We start from the raw sequence: 10,066 nt of genomic DNA, 5'->3' as shown, positions 1-10,066 counted from the left end.
GCAAGTTAGCGACCTAGACAGCTTTCAGAACTGAAAGGGAAGCAACGCGGCCATCTACTCCAAATCCTGCATGTATCCTTGCATTTATAGCAAGTGATTACCCGGTGTTTCTTTTGATCATCTTCGATAATGGGGAACTTTTCTTAAATATTCATAATTAAAATCCTTGATACAACTAGATAAGGGCAATGTGTCATCACCTCCCCAAGGGATCACATGGAAGCCCAAAATGTCATTCCTCCTCTCTCACCTTCCATTGGATTGGAAGGCAAACAGAAGGCAGGAGAACTGGATCAAACTAGAGAGTAGTTAAAAATTCAGCCTCTGGAACAAGCTGCCGGGTTTTGAATCTTGGCTTTGCCATTTAATAGCTGCTGACTTTGTGAAAATCGCTTAATCTCTCTCTGTTTTCTCATTTATGACATGAGGAGGAGATGGAAAATTTTATGTGTCAACTTGGCTGGGCTATGCTGTTTGGCTGTTTGGTCAAACACTAGTCTAGATGTTCCTGTGAAGGTATTGTTTTTTAGATGTGATTAACATTTAAATCAGTAAACTCTGAAGAAAGCAGAACATCCTCCATAACGTAGGTAAGCTTCATCCAATCAGGTGAAGACCTTAAATGCAAAGAGGTTTCTTGGAAAAGTAGCAATTCTGCTTGAAGACTGCAACACAGAAGCCCAGCTTAAGTTTCCAGATGGAGATTTCGGACTCAAGACTGCAGCAGCAACTTTTCTTTACATTTTCAGCTTGTTTATCTGCTCTACAGATTTTTACAGATTCTTATAGAATTATGCCAGCCTCCACAATTGTGTAAGCCAATTCTTTCGTTTCTCTGTGTGTCAGCCTCTCTCTCTTTCTCTCTCTCTCTCTATTCTCTGTATTAGTCAAGGTTCTCCAAAAAGAAATAGAACTATGTATACAGTTTATATATAACTATATAATATAGGATTATAATATAGGATTATATATATATATATACACACTGATATATATAGGTATATTTGCATGTTTGTTATATATATATAAAATTCTGACTAATAGAGGGAATAATAATAGGGGATAATAATTATATATAACTCATAGGGTTGGTTCTAAGAATTAAATTATTAATAAAAGTAAAATGCTTAGAGTGGTGCCTAGCACAAAAGTAATAATATATCTACTAGCTAATATTATATATCTATCTCTAGCACTAATCACTGTGCGAGGCACAATATTTGCTCAATAAATAAAATATGACTTGGACTAAATCTTTGTCTGTGAACCTCCCTTGGCCTAAACAATTTTGAGATTATCTGTAAAATTTCACAACTAATAATTACAAATCTATTCCTCATGATCATTTGCTACCATTTAAAAATATTACATGATGACAAAGTCTAAATATTTATATGCTTTCACTATCTTTATTTATGCTATCGTAGGAAAAAAATAACCAGGGGCTTTGAAATTATATAGATATGGGATGAAATCTTAGTCACTCACATAAAGTAGGGTGAGTTTGGGGAAATCACATTTCAAAGCCTCTGTTTTCTCACCTCTAAAATGGTTATCATGATATGTACCCCGTGGTGGTGCCATTGTGAGGTGATTGGTCCATATCAAAATTGATAGTATTATGTTAATTTTTATTTATGAATTCCTAGATTATTCTAAATTGGCTTGCACCAACACAGGGAAATTAAACTGATTGTACAGTTTTTTTACATTCAGAATCTCTTGTTTGTACTAGCTCCAAACAGATAAGTAAATTTTCCAAGGAGCGCTAAGTGATATGTATATATTCCAGATAGTTTCTATTAATAGTATTGGGTCATTTGGGAATTAGAAATAGCAGCTTTACGTTATAGAAACAAAGCATTATTTAAAAAAAAATATATGTGGTCTTTGGCTCAAATGACCCACTCAATAATTTACCAGTTACTCACAAGGTAGGCATTTTTAAATAGAATTCTGCTACAAAGGTCTCTCAAACATGCTAGCTTTACATAGAAGTCCTTCACCCTTTCATTCAAAAATCAATGCAGTGTACCATGGTTTCATTAATAGAACATCCTTTTCAATCTTTCTTGACTGCATACTCTGTCCTTTTGAAAGCACCCTGTTCATTCCTCTCCCTACACTTCCCTGGCCATCTTTGTTTTAGAAGTATCATTCGCAGAATCGACTACTGCTGACTGATTCCTTAGTAATGTGAACTGATTTTTTACAGAGATGTAACATCCAAGCATGCTAACAGAGCAGAAAAATATTCCATAAGACTTATGGCCTCATTTAACATTTATATTTGCATAGCACTTTGCATCTATTAAGAGCATGGCAATCATTTTTATTAGTTAACTGTAAGGTCAATATTATTTCTCCCATTTTCCAGAGAAAATATTCAAGTGCAGAGAAATGAAGTGATTTCAACCATGCAAGGAAGAAAGTGGTGGTTTATGAGTTCCATTGTCAGCTTTAAAGATATCATCAGATTATTGCACTCACTTAAATTGTCAATCAACTATTTGTCTCATTCTCAAGAAAAACAGGGAAAAATGCCCAAAGATCACACTTACAGTCCCTCCTTTTATAGATCAATACCTATTTAGACAGAAACAAAATAAAAGAAACTTAAACCAGAACTATTGAATATACTGTAGTCATATCTTCTTTAGATTCATTCCCTCTTACCATACCATCTTGCCTAAGATGTTCTAGATTCTGTAGAAAATTAAGAAGTAAGAAGAGAGGGCTAGCACTGATGGCATAGTGGTGAAGGTTCAGCATTTTCACTGCTTCAGTGACCCAGGTTCACGTCCTGGTCGCGGAACCACACCACCTGTCTGTCAGTTGCCATGCTGTGGCAGTGGCTCACATAGAAGAACTAGAAAGACTTACAACCAGGATATACAACCATGCACTGGGGCTTTGGGGAGGAAAAACAACAAAAAAGAAAAAAAGAGGAAGATTGGCAACAGATGCTGGCTCAGGGTAACTCTTTCCCTGACAAAACAAAAAATAAATAAGTAAATAAATAGGACAAAAAAAAGAAGTAAGAAGAAAAATATGAAAAGATGATGGTTAACTGAACTGTAGATTACAATGTGCACATTGTTAGATGTACATTCTAAGCTTTTAAAAAAATTTAATTACTTTACTTCACTCTAAATTAGGCAAAAACTACTTTCTAAATGAAATATCCAAAGTTTGCCTTTGATAAGTAGTGGGAAAGTGATTAGCCCAGGATTGGTTTTGGCAGAGGACCATAATCAAGTACAGAATCTCAAGCAAAAACATGAATCCCAAAGAGTATTTCCTGGTTAGAAAAATTAATTAATTAATTCAACATAATGGAAGATAGCTATAGATCTTAGAAGTAACAGGTATCATAAATATTTTCAAAACTCAGAGACAGAATTTCTGGAACAACTTATTGTGCCAGCATTGTAGTCTTCTCTTACTTATCCAAAACTAGTTAAAGTAATTCATATACCTTGAACACTTACCGTGCTGTCAGAAAAAGAAATAGGTAACAGGTAAGTAAAATTATGGTTGAAATAAATTAAGTGAGTTAATGTATGTAAAATCATGTCAGAAACAGTATAATTATAATCATGTTTATTTTTTCTCACAATCCTATTTATTTTACACTATTTGTCTTGCAACTGTTTGGTAGCACTTTGGGGCACTAGGAATACTGAAGTGAAAATCTATTTGTAGGAACGGTGTGGTGCAGAAAAAGGAAGAAATCTTTTAAAGTCAAATTATCACCAGAATTTTCATTTTAGTCTACGTGATTCCCCTTTTCCTGTATATCTCTATTTGATCTTCCAAGAAGTACAGACTGGTAGCTGCTCTTACCCTTTTCATATCTCCCAAAAAATCTCTGAATAAAGTACAAAAAAAAGGTGAGAAAACTGGATGCTCCTCTGTGTTCTCACAGAATAACCAACTGATCTTCAGCAAATCAATTAATGCCCTGGAATTTCTATGTCCCCATCTGTAAAACAGAAAAAATTTCATCTGTTATAGTGTCTCAAAGAGGGTTATTATAAAATTAATAGAAATTTAGAAATGAACTAATATTCAAGTTCCATAGCTAACATCCAAAAAAATAAATGGCAGACTCAGCTAGATGATATGGAATCCAGTGGGCTTGGCCTGTGAATTTTAAGACACCTACCTTTCCCAGTATTCTGTTTTTCCTTCAGGAAGAGGTAGAAAACTTTTAAAAAGAAAAATATATATATACAGTCCCACTAAAATTTATTTAATATCAATAAAGCCATCAAAGATTTATATAATCTCCATCATTAAAGGCCAATCTGTTGAATTGGTGTCAAATCTGCTGATATTTAAAAAGAAGGCTGCAAAGGAAAACAGGAGCAAATACATAAAAATTTAAAAAATGTATATTTTATGCTAAATGTTTTTTACTAGAGACAAAAACAAGCTACTGACTGGTTTTAAGCAGGGAAATGGTATAATCAGATTTTTATGTATCACTTGGAAAGAAAATTGCAAAGAAGCAAGGGTAGAGTCAGGAGAAGGTTGCACAGATCATCCGAGAGATAAAGATGGCTTCATCTAGGCCATTAGCAAGGAACTCAGAGAGAAGGAAGCAATAATTTCAAGATAGAGAAGAGGAGACTGGACAGTACTTACTGATTAGTTGGCTGTGGGAAGTAGGGGTGAGGAAAGAGGCAAGAACAATGTGCAAATTTCTGGTGTGGGTCACTTGTAGTGCTTTTCATACAGTGGGGGGTCAGGGGAAGACCAGATTTGAAAGGAGATATGGTTAATGTATCAATTTTGGACTTGTATACGTTGAGGTACCCATAGACTACCAATTGGAGCTGTCTAGTATAAGCATCTCTATCTGAATATATATGTTTGAATGTATACATATATACACACATATATAAGAAATATATATAAGTGTATACATTTGAAGATTATGAGAGAGATGTAGACTAGATCTGTAGAATTGGGAAGCATAATTATACGGAGAATATCTTCAGCCTCAATGGTGAAGGAAATTCATTCTACAAATTTTCATCGGCTGCCTATTATGGATGAACCTTGATAAAAGTTTCAGCTACACGATAGTAGAAAAACAAAATATGAATATGTCTTTTGCTCCCATGATTGCACCATATCACCTAGGATAAGAATGCATAACAGGAGAACATGACTGAGAGCGGTATTACGGGAAGACTGAAATTTTGATATTGTTAGGAAAACAACAGAAAGTTGTCTGGCATATAATCTTTTTACTTTGTATATTTTTCACTTTCTGTCTGAATTTAAAGTAATCATCTTATCACTCTCTTAGACTGGCAGTTGAGAATTCCTGTTAACTTACTACTTTTTTAATTACTCATTCATTCATTCATTCGTTCTTTTTTTCTCCCAACAAGCATTATTGAGTGCCTCTAAGTTTCTTTTCAGGTATTGTTCTAGGTGCTAAGGATACAAAGGTGACTAAAACACAGCCTCTGAAGTCAAAACATACATAGTTTTTCCTCCGTTGAAATTTTATAATCTGTTGAAGTTTTTTCTATCATCATAGGGATTTTGATAGCTCCAAAAAAAGAAAAGGAAAAAAAAAAGGGCTGACCCCATGGCTGAGTGGTTAGAGTTCTGTGCATTCCACTTTGGCAGCTGGGGTTCCCAGGTTTGGACCCTGTGTGCGGATCTGCTCCACTCATCAGCCACGCTATGGAGGCATCTCACATACAAAGTAGAGTAAGATTGGCACAGATGTTAGCTCAGGGCTAATTTTCCTCAAGAAAAAAAAATCACATACAAGCGAGGATTAAATAATGAGAATAATGAAAATGGAGCAAAACATTTCTGAAGGAGAAGGAGAGACCTGAGATGGTTGTTATTGCTATCCAACCGTATTTCTGATTCTCCTCCTACTGGGCAGACTCATGGCAGTATTGCTCTCCCTCACTTCCCTTGAAGTGAGGCACTGCCATGTGATTCGATTTGGCCAATCAAATGCGGCCTTTAAGAGTCAGCCCACAGTTTGACATGTTCTCTGCCTCTGTTAGCAGTGCTGCATATGGTAGAGACTCCATCATCTTGGTATGTAGAATGAAAGAAATAAGCCTTTGTGACTCTAAGCTTCTAAGGTTGTGGAGGTTGTCTGCTGTAGTAGCCTATGTAGTCTATCCTGATGAATACAGGAACCAAAGTACAAATTAAAACAACAAAGGTCAACTCTCAAACTGACATTTTTCTTTGTTACAGTAAGCTACAGGTTTATTAATATAATATATTCTAACATATATCAAAGTTTCAAGCAGGTCGTTTTGAATCTCAAATAAGAAATCACAATATTCAGTTTTAATTAAAAACATACAAAGGGTAGTGGTTGTCACTCATGGGTCTTAGTCCAAAATGAAAATGCAGAAAACTTTTACTTTGGTGGATCTGTGTTGATGCCATATTTCTCTTCGAGAAGCTTCAACTGTTCTTCCTTCTCCTTTGTGCCCATCTTCTGAAATGCCCTGTTAGCACTATAGTACAAAACCGCAAGGTATCTGTTACACATATTGAATCCTGACAGGTGATCACACGTGTTCTTGGCATCAAAGACGTCTTCATAGACCACATAAACTGTTCCCCTAGTTTCAGGTGTGTTCCCCACTCTGATTTGACGAGTAGGTCTATATTTTCCAAATATATCATACATTTCTTCAGCTGTGATTTTGCATGGCAAATTTCTTATATACAAAACCTGGTTTACTTCAAGTGGAAGTCGAATGTTCGCCCTCTTGGCAGCTTGCATTGCCATCTGCGGGGGCTGATGAGGTTACCGCAGCAAACACTGGAATTCCTCCCAACACCTCCGGAGCACGCTCAGCTTCGAGTGAAACAAGGTGTCAGATGTGGGACACCAACATCCAGGCTCCTATGGAAGCTTTCTAACACTCCGGAATGTCGCTGTCTCACACCAAGACGTGCTGACGTATACTCTCTTTCGGAAAGACGCTGGGCCTAACGAGCGTGAGGTAAAATGCAGACTGGAAGGTAGAATGTCAAGGGTTCCACAAACTGACTTTTATTTTACAGTTTTGACCGTGATTGCTCTGCTTATGATATGGGTGATGAGGAGGCGGAAATAGGTAAAGAGGGACATGAGGGTGGAAATCTTTCTGCTTTTTACATCATATCACTTTGGTGATTGACTTTAGAGATGTGCTATGAACGCCATAGCCAGCATCTTTGACTTAGCAACATTCCGATTTGCCTGTGACATGATGGAGACTTGAGGAGCACCAAATCAAAATGCTTGTGGAGACATTTGATTGGTGCTCTCCAGAGACTGAAATTCACTGAATAACTAGTTTCAGGTTTTTGCTGATAAATTATTTGAAGCATTGTAAAAGAAAAAGCTAACAGTTGACGGAAAGAGTTTTTTTCTGTATGCACTATTTCATTCAATGGATGCAACATGCTCATTTCTATTTCACAAACTTGAAGGTCTGAATACCAAAAGTTGGATACTCCTGCTGTGATATCTTGAGAATCGCATGTTTGTTTGACTCTGGGGTAAGCTATCACTTAAGAGTCTCTTGGGAACTAGACAATATCAGAGAAAGCTAGGTGTTTATTTCATCAGCTTTTTGGCGCAGAAAGCAGTTCCCTGTTTCAAGCTTCAGGCCATTTCACCTCAGTGTGCTGGACAGTTTAAATATCACCTTTCCGCATATAATAAGAAAACAACATCCTTAACAGGGAGTGATGGTAGAGATAATTAGAAAGGAGCAGCGAGTACAGACACATTAAAGCTGTACGCAATAACCTTAAACCAGAGCAACGTGGAGCAACTCACTAATGTTTAAGCTTTCTGTTCTGTCATGTGGATGACAGCAAATCTTTGGTGACTGGAATCAAGACCACAGGAGAGAGAATAAGAAGCCTGGATCTTCCATTAGATAGTTGATGAGAAATTCGAAGTCTTATTTTATAAAGTGTTAGAATGTTCTATACCAGTGATTCTCAGCTATAGATGATTTTGCTTCCAGGGGACCTTTGGCACTGTCTGGAGACATTTCTGGCTGTCTCTATTAGAGGGATGGGATTGGTGTTACTGGATATCTGGAGTGGTATCTAGAGCACACAATGACAGCAGCATCAAGATAGAGGAATCCTGTTTTAGAGCAAGCTCCTCATTTTACAGAGACTATTTCTAAGGCTCCTTCACCCATGCCAAAATATTTACTAAATGCCCACTGTTATCCAAGGGCCTGTGCTGAGTGTATGGACTAAAAAAATGAACCAAATAGTCAAAATCCTGCCAAAAAGATATCTGGGGATAGAGGAGGCAGAAAGAGATGTTATGACCTATAGTAATTCTTTCAGCAGAAACATCAAGTAAAAAATATCTGGGGGGCTGGCCTGATGGTGTAGTGGTTAAGTTTGCACTCTCTGCTTCAGTGGCCTGAGGTTCGCAGGTTCAGATCCTGGGTGCAGACCTACACACTGCTCATCAAGCCATGCTGTGGTGGCATTCCACATACAAAATAGAGGAATATGGGCACAGATGTTAACTCAGTGACAATATTCCTCAAGCAAAAGGAGGAATATTGGCAACAGATGTTAGCTCGGAGCTAATCTTCCTCACCAAAAAAATAAACATTTTTTAAAAATGTTTAAAAAATACCCAGAATTTTTGAAGCCTGGAATTTTCCTGTGTTCTTGATTATATCCCCCTCTTATTCCACAAGGCCTGGTATCTAATAGCCTAATAAATGTTAAGTAAAAGAATAAACAAAGAAACTCATTATCATTTATTAAAACAGAAAAATCCAAAGTTATTTATTCAACTATTTTTATGGCATAATAAGGGATTCCAAGCACATCTCTAAATGTTGGGCATATTGAAGTTAATAAAAGAGGCAAAAATCTCTCTTCTCATGGAATTTATGTTCTAGGGAGAAGAAACATAAAAATCAAACAACTAAGTAAAATATATAATATTTAGGGCACTTAGGAAGAAGAATAAGAGCTGAAGAGGAAGAAAGAGAGATGATTTGCCCAAACAATTGATTTGTAGTAACCAATTCCACTGAAAATTACCTGGAATTTCCATGAAAATTGTCAAGGAAATTTTTATGCTTCACAGAATGTTTAAGCTTAAGATAGAAAAAAATAAAGGATGATGGTAGGGAGTTCTAGAGTGGAAGCAGGATTAAAATGTGAAGCAGCGTGGTCAGGGATAACCTACTGAGAAGGAGTCATCTGAGCAAAAGCCAGAAGAGGAGATGCAGTGAACCATGTAGCTATGAGAGCAGGGGCAGGGGTCAGAATATTCCAGAAAGAAGAAATGATGAGTGATATACAAGTGAGCTAATGTGCCTGGTGTGGACTAAACAACAGTAATAGAATAGAAGGTGGGTTCTTAGAGATAGAGGGACTGAGGGGTTGGGAGGTGGAATTAGAGTCTCACAGCTCATTGTGAAGACTTTGATTTTCACTCAAACTAAGATGGGAAGCCGTTGGCAGGCTTAGTGGTGGAGACAAGGATCTGACTCATGCTCTAACAGTCATTCTGACTACTGTGTTGAGAGTCTGAGGCAATGAGGACGGAGAAGGGGGAATGGAGGTCTGGAGGGGAAGAGGTGAGAATGAGATTGGTGGGGAGGCTACGTCCACAATCCCAGTGACTGCTGATGACTTGGACCAGAGCAGAAGCAGAGGAGATCAGAGAAGTGTTCATTTTCTGTATGTATTTTTGATAACTTTGAAGGTAAGGCTAAGAGAATTTGAATGAAATGTGAAGTATGAGAGGAGAGGTCATGACTGATTCTAAAGGTTTGGTCCTGAGTGATTGGAGGTTTGGAGATTTCATTTACTGAGATTGTGAAGACTATTCGAGGAGTAGCTTGAGGTGAGTGTGGGAGGGTAATGTCAGGAGCTTCAGATTCAAAGAGTCGTTGGTCTTAGGCTATTTACTTACCTAAAGGAGAACAATATGACTTGGAAGTCATTTGAAAAAATACTGAGTATGTAGACAGGCAGGCTTCTCACAGTAGGTACCTAAGCTTGTACGCTTCATAATTCTCCC

General features: G+C 37.1%; 1 pseudogene; it reads right to left on the bottom strand.

The window, feature by feature from the left end:
- Nucleotides 1–6,304: 6,304 nt before the first annotated feature.
- On the bottom strand, nucleotides 6,305–6,911 carry LOC103557577 (splicing factor 3B subunit 6 pseudogene; annotated as a pseudogene).
- Between the last annotated feature and the right edge of the window lie 3,155 nt (nucleotides 6,912–10,066).

This window comes from Equus przewalskii, chromosome 3, assembly GCF_037783145.1.
Source record: "Equus przewalskii isolate Varuska chromosome 3, EquPr2, whole genome shotgun sequence".
NCBI lineage: Eukaryota > Metazoa > Chordata > Mammalia > Perissodactyla > Equidae > Equus > Equus przewalskii.
This window is presented reverse-complemented; position numbering and strand designations above follow the sequence as displayed.